General features: G+C 43.8%; 1 long non-coding RNA gene across 1 annotated transcript; it reads right to left on the bottom strand.

Moving 5' to 3' along the window:
- Positions 1-3,306: 3,306 nt before the first annotated feature.
- Positions 3,307-23,761, bottom strand: LOC110144311 (uncharacterized). The gene is made up of 5 exons (XR_011484945.1): positions 23,553-23,761; positions 5,087-5,358; positions 4,703-4,778; positions 4,053-4,192; positions 3,307-3,817 (listed from the first exon to the last, which is right to left on the bottom strand). It is a non-coding gene; the product is annotated as an uncharacterized lncRNA (long non-coding RNA).
- Between the last annotated feature and the right edge of the window lie 384 nt (positions 23,762-24,145).

Raw genomic sequence — 24,145 nt, 5'->3', positions numbered from 1 at the left:
GAGGGTACAGGGCTGGTAGGCAGTGGACCAGTATGTGGCCTTCCCTAGGATTCTCTGAGGCTGGAACCAAGGCCCTTGGTGTTCTGGGCTGGGCTCAGAGACAGAGGGCAGAGGTCACTGCAGTTGGGTGGGTCTGGAGAAAAGGAAATAGCGCCATTGTCTTAACCAAACAATCCCCACGGCTGTCTGTCGCCAGGCTGCACCTTCCAGACGGGTAAACAAATAATGATGCCTAGTGGACTCCTGCTGTAATAGATGTAAGTATAGGGATTGTGGGAATACAGTGCAGAGTTTACTATACGAGGCCCTCCGCCAGTGTTTGTGAACTGACTGTTGAATGAAGCTTCTGTGCTTTCGAAAGAAACCGGAGAGAGCCTCTGCTTTTCCCTAAAGAAGGCAGGAAGTCTTCCAGAAGAGTTAGGGTTAAGTGGGTCTTAGGGGAAAGAAGAAGGAAAGAGAATTTTGTGCAGAGGGAGCTGTGTACCCGAGTGAGGAGATAAGACTGAGATAAGACTACCTGGGTTAGGAAAAAGCCAGAGGTTTGATGTGGCTGAATCACAGCATGGATGTGACTGAGAGGAAGTAGGAGATAGAGTTAAAGAAGCAGGTAAGGCCCTGCTGGAAAAGGCCTTAATGACAAACCAAGGAATGTGAATTTAAGAGCGAAGGAAATCACTGTCACCCAGAAGACAGTGAGAAAGTCAATGATGTGGTCAAATACATCAAGAATGTGTTTCTGAGAGGCTAAGTATGAGTCAGATGGAGACACATCAAATTATTTTTGTGCTCTGTTGTGGGACAATGTTTTTTGTCTTTACGGCTATTTGAATGACTCCTAACACTTTAGCATTTCATGCCATGTCATCCTCAAATACTGCCAAAATAGTAAGGGGGTCAATGACTTGGTGTAAGAAGGCCTACTAATGAGGCCATCAGAAACTAAGAAAGTTCTGAGCATCAGAAAGATTCAGAACACAAAATCAGGAGAGATGGAATATCACTACTGGGAGCCCCTGAAATATTTAGCATTTCTATTGGTTATTTATTAACCTATGGCAAATGAGTTTTGTGAGGGTCAGATTTGATAGGGCGCCTGGAGAATGCTAAGGATACTAGCTAGGGAATCAATAAGCTTGACTTATCCTACTCCTCTGGTAGCTCAGACGGTAAAGAATCTGCCTGCACTGTGTTAAGAGCTGGGTTGGGTCCCTGGGTCAGGAAGATCCCCTGGAAAAGGGAGTGGCTACCCACTCTAGTATTCTTGCCTGGAGAATTCCATGGACAGAGGAGCCTGGTGGGCTAAAGTCCATGGAGTCACAAAGAATCGGCATGACTGAGTGACTAACACTTTCCCTTTCATCCTGCTTTAAATAACCCCAGAGCCACATGGAACCTGGGCCTCATGCGTTGAGAGACAAATCCTGCAAAGTGAATTGAATCTGGAAGTTTCTGGAAAATATGTGAAGGTCCCCCCTTATCTTTCTGTCACCAGAGTTGGGACCTGGAATGCCGTAACAGGATGAGTAGGTCATGAGGCGCCCAGTGCCACTCCTGGAGCTGGTGGTCCATGAGATGATATTTTGGCTGCTAATTAGAGTTCTCTTCTGCAGGCTTCTGTGGTGGTTCAGATGGTAAAGAATCCACCTGCAATGCGGGAGACCTGGGTTTGATCCCCGGGTTGGGAAGATTCCCCTGGAGAAGGGAAAGTCTACCCACTCCAGTATTCTGTCCTGGAGAATTCCATGGACTGTATAGTCCATGGGGTAGCAAAGACTCGGAAATAACTGAGCAACTTTCACTTTCAAGCATAAAATATAGTAATAGTTTAGCTTTTAAAAATTATGAAAACATAAGAATCAGGATAACAGTTGAATGTAATCTAATAAAAATTGACAGAAATAGTTATATTTTACAAATGTAATTACAAATTACATTTCATAATTTGTTTTCCCTTTGGGGGGAGGGGGGGACTTCCCTGGTAGCTCAGTTGGTAAAGAATCTGCCTGCAGTGTGGGAGACCTGGGTTCGATCCTTGGGTTGGGAAGATCCCCTGGAGAAGGGAAAGGCTGCTCACTCCAGTATTCTGGCCTGGAGAATGTCCATGGGGTAGCAAAGACTTGGAAATAACTGAGCAACTTTCACTTTCAAGCATAAAATATAGTAATAGTTTAGCTTTTAAAAATTATGAAAACATAAGAATCAGGATAACAGTTGAGTGTAATCTAATAAAAATTGACAGAAATAGTTATATTTTACAAATGTAATTACAAATTACATTTCATAATTTGTTTTCCCTTCTGGGGGAGGAGGGGGACTTCCCTGGTAGCTCAGTTGGTAAAGAATCTGCCTGCAATGTGGGAGACCTGGGTTCGATCCTTGGGTTGGGAAGATCCCCTGGAGAAGGGAAAGGCTGCTCACTCCAGTATTCTGGCCTGGAGAATCCATGGACTGTATAGCCCATGGGGTCACAAAGAGTCAGACACGACTGAGTGACTTTCACTTCACTTCTTCACTTCCCTGGCAGAAGCTAAGATTTATTTAGCATCCATTGCCTTAGTCTTAGAAATAAAACCCTGGGAAGTAGGCGTTGCTGTTGTCACTTTTCAGGTGAGGCTCAGTGAAGTTAAGTGACTTACAGAGATCAGACAGCTAAGAGGCAGGCCTGAATTCAAACCCAGAATCTAGAGCCTGTGCCTTCCCCGTTACCACTCCTCCATTCTTTATACATAACATGGCTGCTTTTCACTTCTGGAGTTTTAAAACAGTACTCTTAGGGGAGCCCTTAAAATTATCAAGTTCCATTAAGTGTTACTCTGAAACTCTATAGTGTATTTCAATGTTAATGCTATTCCCTCAGTCGTGTCCGACTCTGCGACCCCATAGGCAGCCAGGCTCCTCTGTCCATGGGATTTCAGGCAAGAATACTGGAGTGGGTTGCCCTTCCCTTCTCCAAGGGATCTTCCCAACCCAGAGGTCAAATCCAGGTCTCCTGTATTGCAGGCAGATTCTTTACTGTCTGAGCCACCAGGCAAGCCCAATATAATTTAACAGTGGATGTTAATTATATTTGTGGCTGTCCTTCAGCTTTTTTCTAAAAAAAAAAATGCTTTATTTTTTAGAGCAGTTTTAGAGTCAGAGTAAAATTGAGCAAAAGGTACAGAGATTTCCCATGACCTTCCCATGACCTCCTGCCCTCAACAAGCATAAACTCCCCCATTATCAACATCCCCTATCAGAATGGCGGACTTGTTACAGAAGGTGGATCTGCATTGATGCACAGTTATCATATAAAGTTCAGAATCTACATAAATGTTCAGTCTCAGTGTTGTACCTTTTATGGTTTTTGACAAATGTATAAAGACATGTAGCCATCATTATACAGAGTAGTTTCACTGCCCTAGAAATATTCTGTGCTCTGCCTATTCATCCCTCCCTCCACACCGTCTTTCAACTAGTCTTTCTTTGGGACATTCTCCTGATTCCCTGTGTAGTGATCAGAAATCCAATTTTCAGAGAACCTGGCAGTTAGGTCACAGTGTATTATTGGCTTCATCAGTTGGATACATGCAAACAGGACTTCACATTGGAAGTGAGCATTCTGAAGCAATGGAATCTTCCTAGGCATCACATAGACTCATGTGAATGGTGACAGAGGTCCAAAATCTTTAGGGAAGCCAGTGCTTGCCTGACTGAGTCCCTGAGGCAGGTCTGGCACCAGCAATGCTGAAAGTGGAGGCTGTGCTAAAGTTAAGTTCTTGGCATCTTGTATTTGGCATTGGTAGTGGTGGCAGTAATAATCCTCTTCTCATCAGCCTTTCTGTGGAGTGCATGTGCATATGTGACAATTTTTTGAGATATATTCACATATCATATAATTCACTCATTTAAAGTTTTAGAGCATTTTTATCAGCCCTCCAAGGAACTTCATATCTCTTAGCGGTCACTTTCCAACTTCCCACCCTCTCCACCATGCCCCCCGCCCCCGCCCTAAACAACTATGAATCAACTTTCTATTTGCCTATTCTGGACATTTCATATAAATGGAATCATACAATATGTGGTTCTTTGTGACTGGCTTCTCTCACTTGGCATGAAGTTTCCAAGGTTCGTTGATGTCATAGCCAGGATCTGTGCTACATTTCTTTCTTCTGCCAAACAATAATCCATCGTATTGTGGTTTTGAACACTGTTCCTGGAAGCACAGCCACAAATTTGTTTCTTGAGATTTTCTAAGAATTTAGATATCCTTTTAATAAATCTGTTTTCTGCTTAAATTAGCCAGAGTGGATTCTGTTGTTTGCAACTAAGAATCCTCACTGACACATTTGGGGTCAATTAAGATTGTGATTTTAAAAATTTACTTAGACCAAGTCAACCATAAGCTAGGTAGTCTTGAAGGGCCATTCGGTCTCTGGTGTTCTATGAGTGTGTAAACTTGTGACCACTTGAAATGATCACTGGCTTCTGACAGTAGGCTTTCTTATGACTGAATTTGGTTGGGGACGAGAACACTCTCTCCTTTTGGACCAACCCCTTGCTGCCCCCCCGCTTCTCTAGGGGATCCCAGTCTCCACTCATCTCCACACTGAGCTCTTCCACCTTTAGCTGGGACTCTCTTACAAGCCCCAGCCTCACATCTCCAGTCCCTCAGTTTCCTCTTGCCTTACCTTAAAATCCCGTTAGTCAAGGCAGAACTGCTCACCTTTCTCTCCATTAGGTCTCCTTTCTGACCTTCTTCATTTTCTTTGGTAGTGCCAGCATTCTCTTGGCCAAGGATTCTGTGGGTGAGGGCGAGGGTGGGATGATTTGGGAGAATGGCATTGAAATGTGTATATTATCATATGTGAAATGGATTGCCAGACCAGGTTCGATGCACGAGACAGGGTGCTCAGGGCTGGTGCACTGGGATGACCCTGAGGGCTGGGATGGGGAGGGAGGTGGGAGGGGGTTTCAGGATGGGGGACACATGTACACCCAGGGCGGATTCATGTCAATGTATGGCAAAACCACTACAATATTGTAAAATAATTAGCTTCCAATTAAAATAAATAAGTTATATTTAAAAAAAAAAGGATTGAAATCTCACCACCAACTTTGCCTCTTCCTTCTTCTCTAGTAAGAAGAACTTTGCCTCTTCTTCTCTTGCTCTTTATGTCTCCAGATGACTAAGTCCTGCCTCTTCTTCCTGTATGATAGGTTCCTGATATTCTTTCCTTTTGGTTTCCACTTAAGCCACTATTATATCCAGGCTTCTACTAGCTCACCCTGAATGTCAAAAAGAACTTTCAGATGGAATTCTGCATTTGGTCATCCCCTTCTAATGCAGTGAGTAGGTTCCAAACTTCAGATCAGGTGCTCCTATCAGTAAAAATTTTGCTTTTTATGTTAATTTTTACACATAAATATCATATTTTAAAAATATATTTGCCTTTAAAACATATACACAAAAGTCATGTCTAAAAGTAGATTTTTCAAAGGATGAAAATTAGGAAATAGAAAGGAGATGTTATAAAAATTTTATTCCCGTGCCACAGTGGATTATCTTGCCCATCAGTTGCCGATACCATTGCTGTCCTTGGTTCTCCGTGCTGGTATCACAGTTAATCTTCACACGGCAGATCTGTCTAGGTTGATTCCCTGCTCAAACCTTCCAACGCTCCTAGGTGAGATGAACTTCTAACCATCTATCATCCTCCTTTCCTGTGAATCCCCTTCTTTGGTTTTATCTCAAGACAACTCTACTCAGACTGGTTGGCTGGTTTTTCTGCACCAGCCCAAGACAGTGCAGTCTCCAGGACCTCCTTCTTGCTTCCGCTCACCCACCTCAGAGAGCACTCATGAGAACACACAGCCCATATAGTGTTGAGCCACACGTATAGTGAGCTTTAAGAAAAATATCTTAGATCTGTTGATTGAAACTTCAATAATCAAATGACTTTAACATGCATTTTATATTTACCAGCTTCCCTATGGGGTCGCACAGAGTCCGACACGACTGAAGCGACCTAGCAACAGCAGCTGGTGGCTCAGTTGTAAAGAAGCTGCCTGCCAAGGTGGGAGCTGCAGGAGATGAGGGTTTGATCCCTGGATCAGGAAGATCCCCTGGATAAGGAAATGGCACCCCACTCCAGTATTCTTGCCTGGGAAATCCCATGGACAGAGGAGTCTGGTGGGCTATAGTCCATAGATTCACAAAAGGGTCAGACACAACTTAGTACAACAACGACATTACATTACATTTACAGTTCTTATCATCAGCCCCCGTTTCCCAAGGGAAAACTCAGTTTTATAGAAGTTGAGGGACTTGTCCAAATTCACAAAGCTGGAGAAGCCTAGTTTGAGCTGGTACCCAGATTTCGCTAATGCTTCTCTCACCATCCACTGTCTTTCTGGTAGAATGAGAAACAAACATGAGTATTAAATTTAGTCCAACCCCTGGGGCCTCTCTTCAACTAGGCACTAGTCACCAGCCAGAACCCCTTTTCCCCTCAAATTCAAGAATCCCAAGTGGGGATAAGACATTCATACTACCCACTTCACAAGGCTGCTGGCGGTATTAATGAGCTAATGTTTGCAAAATACTTTGAGCTTCAAGAAAAGCCAGGCGCCAAAGAACTACAAAGGACTATTAAGACTGTAGACTTTAAATCCCCTTAACAAGCTCCCTCCCCTCAGAACTAATCTGGTGTGGATCCTCCTTTCCTTCCTAAAGCCCTGGATCATTGCTCACCGCTGTACCTTGAGGGTGAGAGTGATGTCTTTTCTGCTTCCTTCATTTCCAGGACTTCCATCACTTGTAAATTGTTGAGCCACAGGTATTTTAATATGGCATGTAGAATCCTTCCAAAGTTCAGAATCTTATCATGATGAGGGTCCTTCAAGAGGATGTAGCCCATGCTTAGATTAGGACAAAAGACTCAAGGAGAAATAGGTGCATGACCAAAGATCGTGGCAAGATCAGTGGCACACAGGCCATGAGCTTCGAGTTTACACACCACTGATGCACTAAGGAGCATGACAAGACAGCCTTACACCAGTCATCTCTCACTCCTCCTCCAAGGAAGTCCGTCAAGGGCAGCTGGGATTGGGTTTAGGTTGGCAGGGTCCCCGAGACGTCTAGCCAGCCCCAGTCCATGTCTAGATCTCCAGATGGGGAAGAGCAGTGTGGTGGAGGGAAAGAACACAGACTGGATCTCACACACCCTTGACATTCTTCTCCAGCTCCCTCTTCACTGCGGGATCTTGGGCTGGAATTGGTCCATGGGGCCTAGTTTCCTGACCGCTGCTCTGGAGCCCAACTCTGAGCATGTCACTCCCAAGCTCACTGCCCTTAAACTGTCCCATGGGGATCCGAGCTTTGGTGATACAGATGCTCTCTGCCTCATCTTTTCCGTTTGGCATTTCTGCCAGCTGCTGGTGATTCCTTGAACACCCCTATTTGCATTATTTTCCTCATCCCTGCATTTTGTCACACACAGTTCATTCTTTTCTCCAGAGCAAACTTCCTCATCTTATTGGCTTGGAGAACTCCTTAGCTCAACCCAAAGGTTAAAAGTTCCCTTATTCATTGATCTTTCTTGAAACTCCTTCACCTACAAGCTAATTCTACTACTTGTGTCTTGTATCTACCAGCGCCAAGGATCCAAACAGAATCCAGGGAAGCTGGGGTAGGTGGGACCCGTGGTCCTCCCAAAGCAGATGGGTAACTAGGTGACTGTAAGCGTGCTGTGACAGAGGAGACAGAATGCCTAGAACAAGGAGGGGCTGGGCATGAGATAGATGAGTATCAGGGAAAGAGATAGAGGCTAAGCTGGCATCTGAAAGGCACACATGAGTTAGACAACAGGAGGATGGAGGATGAGAAGTAGAGATTCACACGAAGCCAGCAGCACATGCATAGACAAAGGATTCTCTAGAGGGGTTTAAGTCTGCATGGCTCGCCCACTAGGATAGCAGTTCATCCTTAGTCACTAATGGAGAAGCCAGCACAACTTAGGCCAGGGATCAACAAACTATAGCTCAAGACCTAACTTGCATGGTTTGAGAGGTAGAGATGGTTTTACATTTTTTAAATGGTTGAAAAGAAATCAACGAAATATTTCATAACTCATAAACATTCTATAAAATTCAAATTTCAGTGTCGACAAAGACAGTGTTATTGGAACACAGCCGTGGACTGCTTTTTGCTACAACAGCAGAGCTGAGAAGTTGCGACAGAGACCAGATGGCCCACGAAGGGAAAATATTTACTATCTAGCCCTTCACAGAAAAAGTGTGTGGACTCCTGACTTAGGCTGTGAAATCAGACTGCCAAGGATCTAGGCCTGATCCCTCTTCCTACTGCTTATGTGACACTGGGGAAAATTCCTAACCTCTTTGTGCCTTTGATTCCTCATCTGAGGATAAAAACTATGGCTGTTTAAAAGAAAAAAACTGAGTTAACATGTTAATAAACAAAATATTTAGAAGAGTGCCTGGCGTGTAGTAAACACTCGATAAATGTTCATTATCATCACCGCTGTGGCTCCAGAACCCAGCAGTGGACTTGGCACATTATTATTCCTCAAAGGCTATCTGTCAAAAGGGAGAATGAGTGAGGAAGGGGATGGAGGTGTATCGTGCCTCACCTGATCCCATGCACCCTTTTAGAAAGGCATGGAAGGAAACCCTGGCCTCCAAATGCCTCATTCCACTTGCCTTTTCTCTTGCCAGCGCCCCCGAGCATCTGCTAGCAATCTGGGTCTTGCGGCACTTTCCTCCTTGTGTTGTTAATTTTTAAATGGATTTTCAGGCTGTGGATGATGGAGGGAAAAGCGTGGGGAGGGAACCCCTACACTATGGACGGTGGGAAGCCATAATTGTGGGGTGTGTGCCTAAGAGATCGTGTTTCCAGAGAGTAGGGGGGCCCCTAACATAAACAATCCCTATAAGAAAAGGAAAAGAAACAACTCTTTCTCAGAGTCCCCTTGTGAGTCCCATTGGGAATTGTTCCTCCTCAGCATTTGGAACTCACAACAGCCTCCTGGGGAAATCAGCCCCGGGACCATAGAACAGAAGGGCAAAGTCGCTCCATTGGAGGCCGAAGGCTTTTGTCTCCGCAAGGCTCTCTTGTGGTTTGGAATAAGGCTCCTGTCAGCAGTGAGGCATGTCCTTTAAAAACTAGCTCAGAACACTCTGAACACCTCCAGTGGAGCTCTGAACTCATCCTCCAGGGAACATTTGATCTTTCAACTGACTGGAGCGCCGGTGATTCTGAGCCAAGCCTTCTGGGTCATGACAGACACTGCTTTTCCTATTTTCCGCATTCACCCCAAGAGTACTTTGGGGACCCCGCAAAGGACAGTGTGTGGATTCATGTCCGCCTTATCTATCTATTCACAAAAGTTACTAGCATGGACCAGAAGAGCTAAGTGCCACCAAGTGTGTGTTAAAGAATCCATTTCAATGCAGTGAATTCCACACAGGCTGAGCCCTATCAAAGGAGAAACACCACAGCCTATGCGGCCGAGGGCTGATCACACTGTGTTTACTTCCACTTCCCTTGTTTTCAGCCACACTGAGATGGGAAAGGATGCAGCGTGTGACTCTTACTCACTCACCTCCTGGTACATCGAGAACTGGAATCTCGCTTCAATAGTAATTACTATGATTACAGGTCCCTGTGGAACTCGTAGGGTGAGCTCCAAACACAATTCCTCAAGCTTGTCAAATCACTGCGTCGATTTGCTTATGAAAGGTAGTTCTAATCAAAAGGAGTAATTACAATATTAAGTGCCAAGCCTTGGTGTGCAAACTCTTGAGTCATAAGATATTAAGCTTAATTTAACTCCACTGAAGGAGACATGTAGCATCATGTACTCAGCTTTCTGAATGGAGGTGAGCCCAAAACTTCACTCCAGGAAAGTGGACAAGTTACTTGATCTATTAGCCACTCAACTCTCGCATACTATACAAGCCGGAGCACCTGTCTTAGGGAGCTATTTACTCTCAGAAGTCCTAATGATTTATGGGTTACTGAGTAAGACCCTTCACTCACTGACTTAACAAAGCTCTTAGTTTTTGGGGGCTGTAACTACACTTTGACCTGGCCCTGTACCCCAAACCATCTATTTATTCACTCATCCCTTCATTCAATATATGTTGAGATACGAGGCCCCTGTGCTGGGCCCGGCGGATGCTGAAATTAGTAAAACGTGCTCTGAGTCTTCAAGAAACTGACTGTTCATTTGGGAAGATAGGCTCATAAACAGGTGATTAACCTATAGTGCAAAAATGCTATAATTAAAAAAAGAATGTGTTCAGGAAGAATAGGAAAAGGGATGCCTCCACCTAACTTGACGAAGTCAGATAAGGCTCCGAGAGGAGGTTCCACCCCAGCTGATTCTATAAGGATGTGAGTGGGTGTGAGAGACTGTCCAGTGTCCCAAGAAGAGGGACCAGCATAGCTGAGGAGTGACAGTGAAATAACACTACGTATCTCAGGAAGCTATAAATAGTTCACCGTGATTTTTAAGCATAGTGTGTACACGTATACTTGCATATCCACAAATGCTTGGACAGAGGCCGTGAAGAGGCCCAGGAGAGGGAAGCAGGAGCTAATAATTGGATGCCTGTCCCATGAGGACCATCCAAGTTCTTCTCCCCAGAAAGAGGGTCAGGATCTAAGTGCTGTTATTATTTTGAGGAATCTACTCAAAAATATGGTGGTGGTCAAAAAGACTCCACAAACCAAATCCTGACACATGTCACACACGTAGACACAATCACCTTGCCCCACAGAACACACAGATGCTCCTGCTGTGTGGGGATAGCACCCTCTTACACACACAGACAATAACCTGGGTACCCTCAAGGGTATGCCTGCATCTCAGAACCAAGTCTTATCTGGGGTTCTTTAGCAGCAAGGAAGTCTTCCCATAAAATAAGTGGAATGATCAGTCATACTGATCATTCTGATAGATTGCCTGGTGGATGAATGGGCCATGCTGCTTATAATGACCTACTTTCATTAATGGTGGAATCATCTTTCAGTTTGGCTAAGGCGTTAGAAACAAGGACAGCACACATTTGAATCCATTTAGATCAGGACTTCTGGGTTTTTTTTTTTAAAGAATATGAAACCAAAGATCCCAGGAGAAGGAGAAAAAAAGAGACATTACATGCTCTGGATGTCCCATATTTTTAATATTTTTTAAGCTAATTTTAGAGTATCACTTAAGGTGGAGAAACTATTTACCATTCCACTAAAAAAATGAAGACATGAAGGCTCAGAGAGAGTAAAGTATTAGCCAAGATCACCCAGAGAGTGGATCAAGGACTGGAACTCAAGTCTGATCATTAAACCTGGACTCTTGCAATAACATGCTGCTCTCTTTTCTGATGAGAATGAAGGAAGATAATTATATTACTTATGCATTTTTTTTCCTCCAGATACTTATGTGAAATACACGAGTCTCTTGAAAATTGGAAATAGTGGCTACCATATTAACTGTTCACTGGATATTTTGGCTGCTCAAGCGAGAAAGTATGCAACCTTGGAAATGACACATCTTGTTTTTTCTTGTCTGAAATTATTGTTTTTCTTATTATCTTCTCTCATTCACACACTCCCCTAATAAACATTGAAAATTTTCTCTCTGTTTCCTGTCCTGTGCTGTGTGCAGTCGTTCAGTCATGTCCCCCTTTTTTGTGACACCAGGGACCGTAGTCAGCCAGGCTCCTCTGTCCATGGAATTTTCCAGGCAAGAATACTGGTGCAGGTTGCCATTTCCAACTTCAGGGGATCTTCCCCACCCAGGGATCGAACCCACTTTTGCATCTCCTGCATTGGCAGGAGGATTCTTTAGCACTGCACCACCTGGGAAACCCTCTCTGTTCCCTGCTAGGTGGCAATTGTCTTTTCCTGAAGGTCTGTCTTTCATGAAGTCATGGCAGTCAAAGCACATTATATAAGAATCTCAGCAGTGTGTAAACAAAGACTTGCAAGTTCTAGCACTTAAGGCAACAGTATGGAATCATAGAATTCTCAAGGTGAGAGACACCTAACAGGTCATTTGTAGTGACACAGTAGAATTTGAATACAGATAAAACCAGAACATCTGGTCAGAGTTGCTTAAGACCATTAAAAATATAATTACATTTAAAAAATCAAATAAATCATTTAAGTAAATCATTCAGTATCTCATCAAATTAATGTTATTTCTTTTTTACCAAATTAGTCAGCCACGGGTCTAATGTTGAGACATGGCCCGTAAGAATTGCAGAACAGTAGGCATGTGTCATTGCCTTTCTTCCACTAGCGCCCAAATGAGACATGTTTGAACCAGCCAACACGTTTACCACTGGTCCTGTGCCACCCTACTAAACATCTTAACTGCTCCACAGCAACATTTAGAAATGAGACCTGATGTGGATCCTCGGCTGATGAGGTTCTGGGGATAAGAAGGCCAAATTCACGAGCCTGGTCTTCTCTTTATCCAGTTGGCCTCATCATATTTTTCCTTCACTAGACTGCAAGGGAGAGGCTGAAGAAAAAGTGTACTGTTGGGCACAAAGCCATCCATCTACAGGATGATCATCCTGCCTGGGGTCAATGACCAGGATGTTAGACCTCGGCACAGACCTAATAATTTGAGACAGAAATATGGACTATCTGTTTTCAAGGCTTGAGACTTCCAAAGTAAAACTTGCTAATCTTTTCTTTCATGTTAGGAATAATCAGAGACGTTTTTGGTTGGATCAGATTGGAAGGATAAGAGTTCATTTCTTTAAGCTCTTTGAATGAATAATGACTGCTCAGAAATCCTTCTGTTTTTCCACTTGAGACTTTCTTTTTGTTACCAAATGAACAAAGCCAATAATTACTGGTGCTTCCATTACTTCCTAATGTCATAAACAATGCTAAGATCTGTCTTTATTTAGAACCACTTCTATTCCTATGCAATGTTTAAAAAAACGATGAACTTTCATTTCCCCATTTCAGTTCAAAGTTAGTTGGAATACAAGGAGAATACATTCCTGCTCATCTGACTCCAGTTTAAAAGCCTGACTAATATAATTCCATCCTAGGACTGTTCCAGTACTGTTGAGTTTTGTCTTGAGAAGTTATCAGAGAGGCTTAGCGATCTGGTAACAAGGTTATACTGGGTCATGTTGTTCAAGACTTTCTGATAGCAGATTTCGTGAGGGGTTGAGATCTTGGATAGACCTATCCTTTCCAGGTTTTAATATGCAGTATGCAAAGAGAAGTAGGAGGTTGGTTAAGTGACAGTATTTCTAGATTCAGGCCTTCTCCACTCGCTAGTGACCCTGGATAATTCATGTCCACTCTCTGGACTTCAGTCCCCTTCTCTGTAAAGTAAGGGAGCTGTGCCTGATTGCCTGAGAGAAAACTATTATGTTTGTGACATCATAAATTTAACAAGATGGCAAACATTTAATTGAGCATCTACGATGTTTGGGACACTGGACTAAGTGCCACAAATAAAAAGATGAGTCATAAATGGTCTTGTCTCTGAGTTTTCTGGATCTAGAGGGAGAGGCACATACAGTTAGTGTTGACATAATATGGATTAGAAACGTATACAGTCCAGTATTCTATGAAATGTTCTGGTTTACAAGGGCAAAATGGCTTTTGAATCAGTGGCATAAGAGGAGATTACATTGCAGAGGTGTTCAGGAGGAGAGCTGGAGTGAAAGATTGTGGAGAGATTGATTTATTGGGGGGAGCTCATTGGATTCTCAATGTTGTTATTTTTAATCTTCATGAAACAGTGTCTCCTATGTAAAGGCAATGGCAAGCTCTGGAGATGGAAGCTCCATAAACAAGCCTGCTATTAATCATTATCTTAATGATCTGAGCCAACCTGCTGAGCCTTTTGATGTTTGCTCAACTCCAAGGATTAAGATGCAAATCTGGGTGTGATCTCTATCACCACTGCATGAGGATCTGTAGTCCATTAATCTCAACTACAAATGAGCAGAGCTAACCTCAAACAGACACAATGCATTTCACCTTCCACCCAGGGGAGGGGGCTCTATGCACCACTCCCGCCCCCTTGCCTTAGTCCTCACAAAACCTAGGGAGGGCTTTTTTGGGTGGAATCCAGCCTGAATGGGGTCCTTTCCCTCGATTCCAGTCATAAAAAATATTTTCCTAGCGCTTCCCTTCAAGTTGAATCCCCAGTGGCCATGGGAACCTGCCAAACCAGATACTTTCCAAGAGGAATATCTTCATAACCAAATCTGTAAAAAGATGAAAGAAGAGGAGGAAGGTACTCAAACATCAAAACACCAGGCATAAACCCAAGATCTAAACATATGGCAAAAGGATGTCAGGTGACAGCTTTAGGAAATGAGACCTGGTTCAAATCTCAGCCTTGCTCCTGCTTCGTGTATGGCCAGATGGTGGGGCAGTTAGGACTACAGCATTGAGAAACAGGTAAATATCCAGGCTCTATTACTTGCTCTGTGGCCTGGCTCACATAACTTGACTTCTCTGGGCCACTTCTATCAAATAAGAATATTCATATATATTCCCCCCTATAGGGTGGTTGTGAGATAATAGAGCCATTGAATGTATATTGTAAGGAAGGTATCTCACAAATGGGAGCTGTCTGTGAACTCAGAGCAAAGATAATCCCACTTACAAGCCTGTCATCTCTTGCCCATTCATCAGGCTTCCAGGCAGGTTCAGGAGGGTTTCTTCTTCCCCAGATTCTGTCACCCAGCTTCACTTGCTCCTGGGACGTGACCATGCTGATGGGTCAGCCTGGGGGATATGGTCTCTCTTAAGTTTTGTGTTCCTTGGGGTGGGTGACGTAAGGAGATCAGGCAGTTAGCACTCCAGAGGTCTTTCCCAATGTAGATTCCCTGACATTTGCTGCCTACATCAAGGTATTTGTTTACCTCTATCACTTTCCCATTAAAAGCTTCTGACTGCACTGGCTTTCCTTTAGAATAAACATCAGCCAGTGGTCAGTGGGTATCGGTGATTCTGCAAAGTCACTGGGCTCCTTGGGAATGGTCACCCTTGTACCTACGCCATGGTGATGTTTTCCCATGTCTGGCCTTTGTCAAGCTGAGAAAAAAACCACCACAAGAAAACAACTCTATAATGGCTAATAAGGTAGCAGTCAACACAGTTTAATGAAAATGTGTGGAAATGACAGGAAAACAGAAAGGCCACACAAACCAAAAGATAAAGGAATGTTCTATCTCATAATGTATAAGAGTTTTGTAAACTTGAGTGTCTGTCTGTGCAGATAGATGTCAGGTGTGGTTGTTTTACCACTGTGATATAGGTACTTTTGGTCTCATATTTTGGTAATCTGAATGAATGTGCTGCTTGGGAAAATCCTGAAATTCTAACAAACAGCCTGATGGTAAGCTGTCTTGGAACTGAGTGATGGAAGATGACTCAATTCAGATACACAAAAGAGATGTCCCCAAGAAATTCTCTTTTCACATCTACCCCACCATTTGTCCAGGCCCAGTAGAGTACCTGACATCAAGTGGGCACCCCATGAATTAAGAATTTAGTTCATTCTGTCAGTTTATTTAGGATACTTTGTAAAGATCCTTCACTGTATTTTTTATTCCTCATCTCCCATGAACCACACTTAAACATCTGTTTTGAGATTATTTCCAATGGAGTAACACCATAGCTCACTTTTGAGAGAACATGGACTATGCAAACGATGTTATGCTTGGTGGTTCCTTTAAGACAACCAAGAATTTATTCTGGCAGGCTTGTTCCTTTGAAGGATGTCTCCCTTTAAAACTCCCAGAATACACAGAGTGCATGTGTGAACATAGGCTCAGGTCCCCACATTTTATGGAAATGACACTGAATCATTTTGCAACAAAGGAAGGGCTTTGGATGCTTTTTGGAGGTGTGGCAGGGTGGCAGGATCCGGGCAAACCAGTCAAATGGGTGCGCCCCTAAGCAGCCAATGGCCTACACTGGAAGGAACTGGGTTCAGAAACCAGAATGAACTGTGATTACGGAAGATTCTAAGCATTCCCACCTATAATCCAGGGATGTTTGTATTCTTCATGACCATGTAAGGAAGTTCCTAACCCGTGGATGGCCTGCTGCTCACCAGAATGAGAACTACTTACATCTTCCCATTTAGAATCTCTTGGCCAAAGAGTCCTTTACAGAACTCCAGCCTAGTAGTTTTGGATTTTTTTTCCAAGAAGCTAGAGCTGCATTTGTGTCAACTACAAGGGCAGAGGTGGAACTGAAGAAGTCCTTAAAGCCCCTGCTTCACCTACAACTGCTCTGATTTTGTTCTATTACATATCTTGGGATGCTTTTAATGCTTTAAGAAAATAGTACTTATACTTTAAAAATGTTTGAAAATAATTTCATTTATTTTTTAAACATAGACAAACTGGGTCCAAGAGATGAACAGTGAAACGGATCCTTTCAAGGTCACCATGTTGCCAAATCCAATCCTCTTCATAGTTGACCTCTTGGCAGCATTGGATTCAGTTTACCACCACCTCTCCCCGGCCCCCCCCCCCCCCCCCATTTTGAAACACTTTCTACTCTGGGCTTCCATGACAATGTAGTCTTCTAGAATTTGTCCTTTGATACTGGCTACTATCTCTTGGTCTCTTTTGTGGGCCCTGAATACCCCACTCCCAAATGCTGTTCTTTCCAGGGCTCTACCTTGGGACTATGACTGTATCTCTTCTTCAACCACATGCTCTCCTGGGTGATCATACCTGCTCCTGTGGCCTTAAGTGTCATCTGAACGCCACTGCTTGCATATCTACAGTCCTCACCTCCCCCACTGAACTCAAGCGCTGAATATCCAACTTTCTCCTGGGTGATCATACCTGCTCCTGTGGCCTTAAGCGTCATCTGAATGCCACTGCTTGCATATCTACAGTCCTCACCTCCCCCACTGAACTCAAGCACTGAATATCCAACTTTCTGTCTTTTGCTCTTGGACATCTACTGGGCATCTCAAACGTAACAATTTGAAGACAAGTCTTGAATCTCTCACCTTCGGTCTGTACTTTGTCTGCCTGTTGTAGCCAGTAACTGTAGCCTTCCCTGTCACCTTGAACATGGACTAGAGTTGTGGTACTGGCTGTGGAATATGTTGCCGACAGGACTGCCTCAAATACTCTGGGCAAAAACTTAGGACCCGTCCTTGATTCTCCCTTTCTCTTGTCCCTACATTCAAGTGATCAGTGTCAGGACTGGTTCATCAACTCCTTCTCCACACATGCCATCTGAACTGATGCTCTTTATTTTTCACCTGCGTTAATGGAATAGCCTCTTAACTAGTCTCTTTGTCTCTTCTCCTGCCTCCACTTCCCTCATAATCCATTCTTTCTACAACAATAGAATTTCCTGAAAATGTGAATCAAACCATATTCCTCTCTGGTTCAATACCTGCCAATGACAACCTGTGGCACTTAGTATAAAATCTGCATTCTTTCCTCTGCCTATGGGGCCTTCCTCAGTGACCACAGGTGGCACAACTCTTCCCCTCACTCCCCAAGTTCTAGGCACACAGGTTTTCTTCTCATTCCTGGAGCACTCCAAGCTCAAGTTTCACACTCAGCTCTTAGAGTAGCTGCCCCTTACTTCCTGGAATGTTCCTCCCCTAAGTCTCAAGCTCAAGTCTAAATGCTATTGTTGACCTTCAGAGAAATCTTCCTTGACTTACTTTTCAAGTGTAGCCTTCCCAACACTCTCTGACATGTTTTCTTGCTTCATTTAAATCATAGAACATACAACTCTCCAACTTTTCATTCCTCTTTCTCTTATTCATTGCTGAATGCACTTTCTCTCTCTGAACAAGGTCCATGAGAATAGAAATTTTGCCAGTCACAAAGCTTGTGCAATGTTTTCTCCCCAGCCCTAAAACAGTTCCTAACACATCATTGATATTCAGCAAGGATATACTGAGTAAATGAATGAAGGTGATTTTTCTAAAGACACACAGTCGTGGTAGAACAAAAACTCTGATCAGGCTCCCAGACTCCTACTTTACAGAGAGACTCATAAGATTAACTTCAAATGTCTCTGTTTAGGGTAGCATTTTATGGATTCATGTAATGTTTTCCTTTCCATAGAGTGAAAGAAAGAAATAAAGTTCCTTGAGTTATAATCTCTGAAGTCATGAGGATATTTTACTGCCTAGAAAATAATCAAATTATTCCATAAACATTTATTGAGAGGCTATTACCTAGAACTGTTAAGCATGAGGAACAAAAGCATGAATAAGAAATAGTCCCCACCCTTTTCTCTAGACAGGGAGAGAGAGGCACCTAAACAGATGATGACAGTATTAAACTTTTAGTGGATATAAAAATAATTGCTAATACTTACTGAGCACTTATGGTGAATGGGATACTCTGCTGAGCATTTTAACTGCTTAACACATTTATTCCTCATAGGAACCCTATGTCATATTTACTGCTGTTCCCCCTGTTTTGCAGTTGGAAGAGACTGAGGCATAGATTAGGTAATTTGACCAAGGTCAGACATGAGCATGTGTAAAGCCAGTTAACCTACTATGGAGTGCATCCTGTTAGTTACTGAGCTATACTGCCTCCCTTATAGAGCTGCGCAGAAAGTGATAGGAAGACAGGGAATTAGTCCCTCCACCTTGGTGGCCAGGGGGATCAGTGATGTCTTTACTGTGGAAATAATGTTTGCCCTTGGATCTTGAAGGACAAGGGGGATATTCCCCCAAGGGAGAAGTTGTGGAAGCATGAAAGGTATAGAAAACAACTCATGCAAAGCCACTGAGTCGTGAAAGAGCCTCTGTCTCAGAAACTAGCTGGCACGTTGTGAGTAGCGGAGGAGGGGTGCGTATGCATGGTCAGTCATGTCCAGTTCTTTGAGACCCCATGGACCTTAGCCTGCCAGGCTCCTCTGTACATGGGATTCTCCAGGCAAGAATACTGGAGTGGATTGCCATTCCCTCCTCCAGGAGATCTTTCTGACACAGGGATCGAACCCACGTCTCCTGCGTCTTCTGTGTTGGCAGGGGAACTCTTTACCACTGAGCTACCTGGGAAGCAGAGGAGGGATGGGAGGTAAAACTGGAGAAAATGCAGGGGCCAGGATGCAAAATTTTTTCTGAAGGTGAAGGAGAAAGACTTTTCCACTCAATGAGAACAAGTGGAGACGTTCAAGCCAGCGATTGACACATTCTAAGCTTGCTTTACAAATTCGATAGTCTTCATGCAAAGGGTGGCTTGGAGAAGAGGGGAAAGGAGTAGAGAGACTAGGAAGTCTTTGCAGTGGTCCAGATGGGAGAGGCAGAGAGACTGCAGGGTATCGTGGCCCCTATCTCCTGCAGGTGAACGAAGTGTGCCTGATGCTACATGTGGAAGGAGAGGAAGAGCAGCTGCTTGGGGTGAGCTAAGCGTGCTCGCCTGAGGCGTGTCTGGGACCATTTCTCCAGCAGCCAAGGAGGTCAGCAAAGGCTCAGCTGCCCCACCCTCTGACTCCAGCCAGCTGTTGCAAGGGCTCCAGGCACAGAGCCTCTTCAACACTGCTGTGTCTCTAGGGCTCGTTAGGAAAAGGCGGCTGTCCTCTTGGTAAATGCCTGTGCCTCAGCCCAGCACAGAAGTGATGTCAATGCATTTTTCCCCTGCCTGTCTGTCACCGTTCTTTCACAACAGGTTTTAAAAACATGCTGAGGTCATATGAGAATGTGTTAATGTGTTTGGTGGATTATTATCATTCTGTCATTTCTGCAACTGGTTAGAGGGATGAGTTCTTTTGGTGTTTAGACAGGAAAGCATGGAATTACCATTATCTCTCTCAACAGTTGAGGCATGGAGATGATCCAAGAAGAAAACAACCGTATCAACTGATGTATCTTTTCATCAACTTCCCTTGCCTCTCCTCACCTAAGCATTTCACAGACCCTTACCTACATCCCCGTTGCCCTCATAGTAAAACATCTCAGGACAACATCCAAGTGTTTAAAGGAGATAGAGCTGAAGGTGAATTGCTCCCAGTATTCTCTGATGGTTTGCAAGAAATTATATATATATATGTGTGTGTATATATATATATATATATATTTTTTTTTTTTTCCTACTAAGTACTCGGAAGCCTGGATATTAGCTTTATTTCAACTCCTGATCCCAATGCCTAAAAATATAGCTGTTGCTGTTGATACGGTGATCATAACAAAACCTCTCTGTCATTGACCTGGTTGTTTTTGTGCTTCAGTATATTGTGATTTTATCTACCTAACAGATACTTGTAGACAGTTACAAATGTTTTTAGACTTAGAGATCTTTTATCAGCCTGGGGACTCCCCTGATTGTGCCACATTAGGAAAGGATGTGTGCTATGAAGATTCCAGTACATTGAAGGACAGCTGCATAGATTAAGTATGTTAAAAGGATTATGGTTAGAATTGTTTAGGGCAGAAATTTTTTAAAGTGTGTATGAAAAACAAGTTATAGGAGTCATTTTAAGGAGAAAAAAATTCCATTGTGTACTATAGGATATGGTAGGTATTTTTCTGTCTTGGAGATTCATAATATAACAAAGAAACTATTTTGTACAGTTTTTTGTGTAAACATAGCATTTGTTTGTGTTTATGATGACCATGGTGTGTGTGTGTAAAAGAGTGCAAGACATTTGTAATGCATGATTTTCTAAGGTTTCTAAAAAAATTCAGGACACGTATTTATAATGAATATTCTGTTCTCTGTATGGATTTTCCATTCAGATTCTATTGACATTTTCCATTTTCTTAGAGATCTTTTCAAGCTTTGGGTAGTTGGTTGGAAGTTCATTTCCATGATTTTTTCCAGTCTCAGATTTCCCACACCATGCATCATATGAGTAGGAAGAATATTCTAGGTTTCTCCTACCTCTTGTTCACCTTCCACTTGCTAGTTAATTGGACTACATCATCAGCAGGTCCCCTTCACACCACTCTCTCAGGCCATAATTATGCATGCATACGGGCTGATTCACTTTGCTATACAGCAAAAACTAACACGACATTGTAAAGCAACTATATGCCAATAAAAAAGTATATGCACTACTATATATAAAATAGATAACCAACAAGGATCCTACTGTATAGGACTGGGAACCATACTCTATATCTTATAATTACCTATAATGGAAGAGCATGTAAAAAAGAATATATATATATATGCTGCTATTTAATGTTATACTTTTAGAGATGACTTTGAGCCAAGTTCCCAAGCTCCCAAGGATATTGGTCTGCTCTTATATACCAGCTGAGGCTGAAGTTCCAGTACTTTGGTCACATGATGTGAAGAGCCAACGCATGGGAAAAGACCCTGATGCTGCAAAAGATTGAGGGCAAGAGAAGGGAGTGAGTGACAGAGAATGAGATGGTTGGATGGCATCACGTGATCAATGCACACGAATTTGAGAAAACTCAGGGAGATAGTGAAGGACAGGGAAGCCTCACGTGTTGCAGTCCATGGGATCGCAAAGAGTGAGACACAACTTAGAGACTGAACAGAGAATGACAACTATATACCATTAGGGTTATACCATGGAAAATAAACTTTGTTTATACCTGTTATTCCTCATTGCAAAAAGGCATTATATAAAGTTCTAAACTCAGTTCTTGTCTAATATTTTTCTAAACTGTATTATAGTGGTTTCATCCACTCACATGGTCCTGTTCCTAGCTTCCAGTCTCTCTTTTGATACATGCCATTGATATGATTATTCATTAGTTCATGAGAACCTGACTATGCACCTATTAATAACCCATAGGACGTCTTTAGCTCCATGTGTGTCTAGAAACATCTAACAAAACATTTAAAAATGAAATGCCTTGTGCATCCCTTCTAGCATGTTTTTATCAATGAACTTTACTGCTGTTTTCCCAATCATTCATGTTTGAGACGTGAAGATTCCCTTGGACTCCCCGTTAGCCTTTAACCTGACATTTGTGAGCCGGAAACATCAGCTGCTTCATTGTCATCCTCTGTTTCCTTTGTGGTTGCCCTGGATCAGTTCCTTATTGATCCTTGCTTAGATCAGGGGTTCTCAGATGGGCAATTTTGTCCCCCCCCCACCCCATCAAGGGAACAGTTGGCAATGTCCAGAGATATTTTTGGGTGTCACAACTGGCATTTAGTGAGTAGAGGCCAAAGATGCTGCTAAACATCCTATAATGTGTGGGACAGCCCCTCACAACGTTGAGCTCCCCCAAAGTCAAAAGTGTTGTGGTTGAGAAACCCTGGCCTTGTCCATAGGAAAATCTTGTTCACTGGTTCCTCCTCTCTGCTTTGGCTTCACCTTCCACCCAACTGGCCACATCAAGGTTTCTAAAGCATATATCTTCTGATGTCATCCCACTGGTGACACCTTCCAGGGTGCCTAGTGAATCTCTCATCCTGTTATTAAGATTCTCCAAAATAGTTCTAGTCCTGGTTCCCACTCCCTCCCTTCATGCCACACCATCATACCAGACTTCTTACACCAGCTCTTCCCCAAGGCCTCTACACTGGATGCCTTTATTTTTTTCTTCCTCGCCCTCACCCCTCCTATCAAAATTCTGCCCCTCCTTCCAGCCTAACTGCAAAGGCTAACCTTACTTTGTCAAGCCTTTCCTTATTGCCCCAAATGGCACCAACCCTTCCCTACTCTTCTCTATGGGCCGCCATCAGCAAGTTGTGTTCCCTGAGGACAGCCACTGCACCTGGCTCCTTACACTCAGATCCACACAACGTTGAGCCTCATCTGGCATGTTTCAGGGTTGCAACTTAAAAGGAAGAGGCAGGAGGCATGTGAAAGGAAGTAGGCATTCACACCAAGGAGGCAGAGGGGAGCATGGAGGAGCACAGGTGGTCTGATCACAGGGCCAAGAACAGGTGGCTCAGCTTCACCTGCTTCTTGAGCCTCCATCTTTCATCATGGGACCACTTGCTACCTCAATCCACCCTTCCTCTCTCCCTCCTTCTCTTCTCCTTTCTTCCTTCTTTCCTTTTCTCACTTCCTCCCTTCTTAAAGAAAGGAGCAGTGATATTATTACCAAGGAGATGGAAATTAATTCTTAGAATATGACCAAAAAAAATTAGCTATTACAATGGTGTGTGACTTTCCAAAGCTCAACTCTGCCCAAAGAAATCCTATTAATTTCCCTAATTAGGGGTAAGTAGCATTTTAATTTATGTTTCCTCTTAATGGGGAATGGGGTCTGACTCCTCTGTGACCCTCTGTGATGGACTGCAGCCTACCAGGCTCCTCTGACCATGGGGTTTCCTTTTTTTTTTTTGGCCCGGAAGCCAAGTGGGCCCCGGCCGGCGGCTCGAGCACACACACACACACCACACACCCATAGACCCACATACACCGCACACACACAACCCCCCCCCACAGACACACCACACACACACACACACACACACACACACACACACACACACACACACACACACACACACACACCTACCCTCTTCATGTTGAAAGTACCCCTCCGTATGGTGGCAGTGAAACTTGGAAAGCAAAGGCAGAGACCCATCACCCACTCACATAACCGCCATGAAGAAACTGAACGCACCTTAAGAAGAAAACGTAAACGCCAGAGAACGGGTCGTACCGGCGACTCGGCCCGCCCAGGCGAACGCGACCTCGGCACGCGAGTCCTCCCAACAGCCCACTGGATGGAAGCCAAGCAAGGAAGGCCCGGCCAGCTGGCCGACCCGCCGCTCCCTCGGCCCGGAGCCCAAGTGGGCCCCGGCCGGCCGGCGGCTCGAGCACACACACACCACACACCGCGCACAGACACACACACACACACACACACACACACACACACACACACACCCACATGCACATCCACATCCCTTCATGTTGAAAGTACCCCTCCGTATGGTGGCAGTGAAACGAAAAGCAAAGGCAGACACACATCACCGCCCCCCCCCCCCCAACCATGGGGTTTCCTAAGCAAGAATACTGGAGTGGGTAAATTGCCATTTCCTTCTCCATAGGATCTTCCCAGTCCAGGGATTGAACCCATGTATCTTGCTTTGGCAGGTGAGTTCTTTGCCACTGAGCCACCTGGGAAGGCCTAGGAGATGGGGTGGTGCCAATCATATTTTTTAAGGTTGAGAAACATTGTATTAGAAAAAGGTACAGGGTATATGCATACAC

This window comes from Odocoileus virginianus, chromosome 31 (genome assembly GCF_023699985.2).
Source record: "Odocoileus virginianus isolate 20LAN1187 ecotype Illinois chromosome 31, Ovbor_1.2, whole genome shotgun sequence".
Taxonomy (NCBI): Eukaryota; Metazoa; Chordata; class Mammalia; order Artiodactyla; family Cervidae; genus Odocoileus; species Odocoileus virginianus.
The sequence above is the reverse complement of the archived record's forward strand: the minus strand, read 5'-3'. Positions and strand labels throughout refer to the sequence as shown.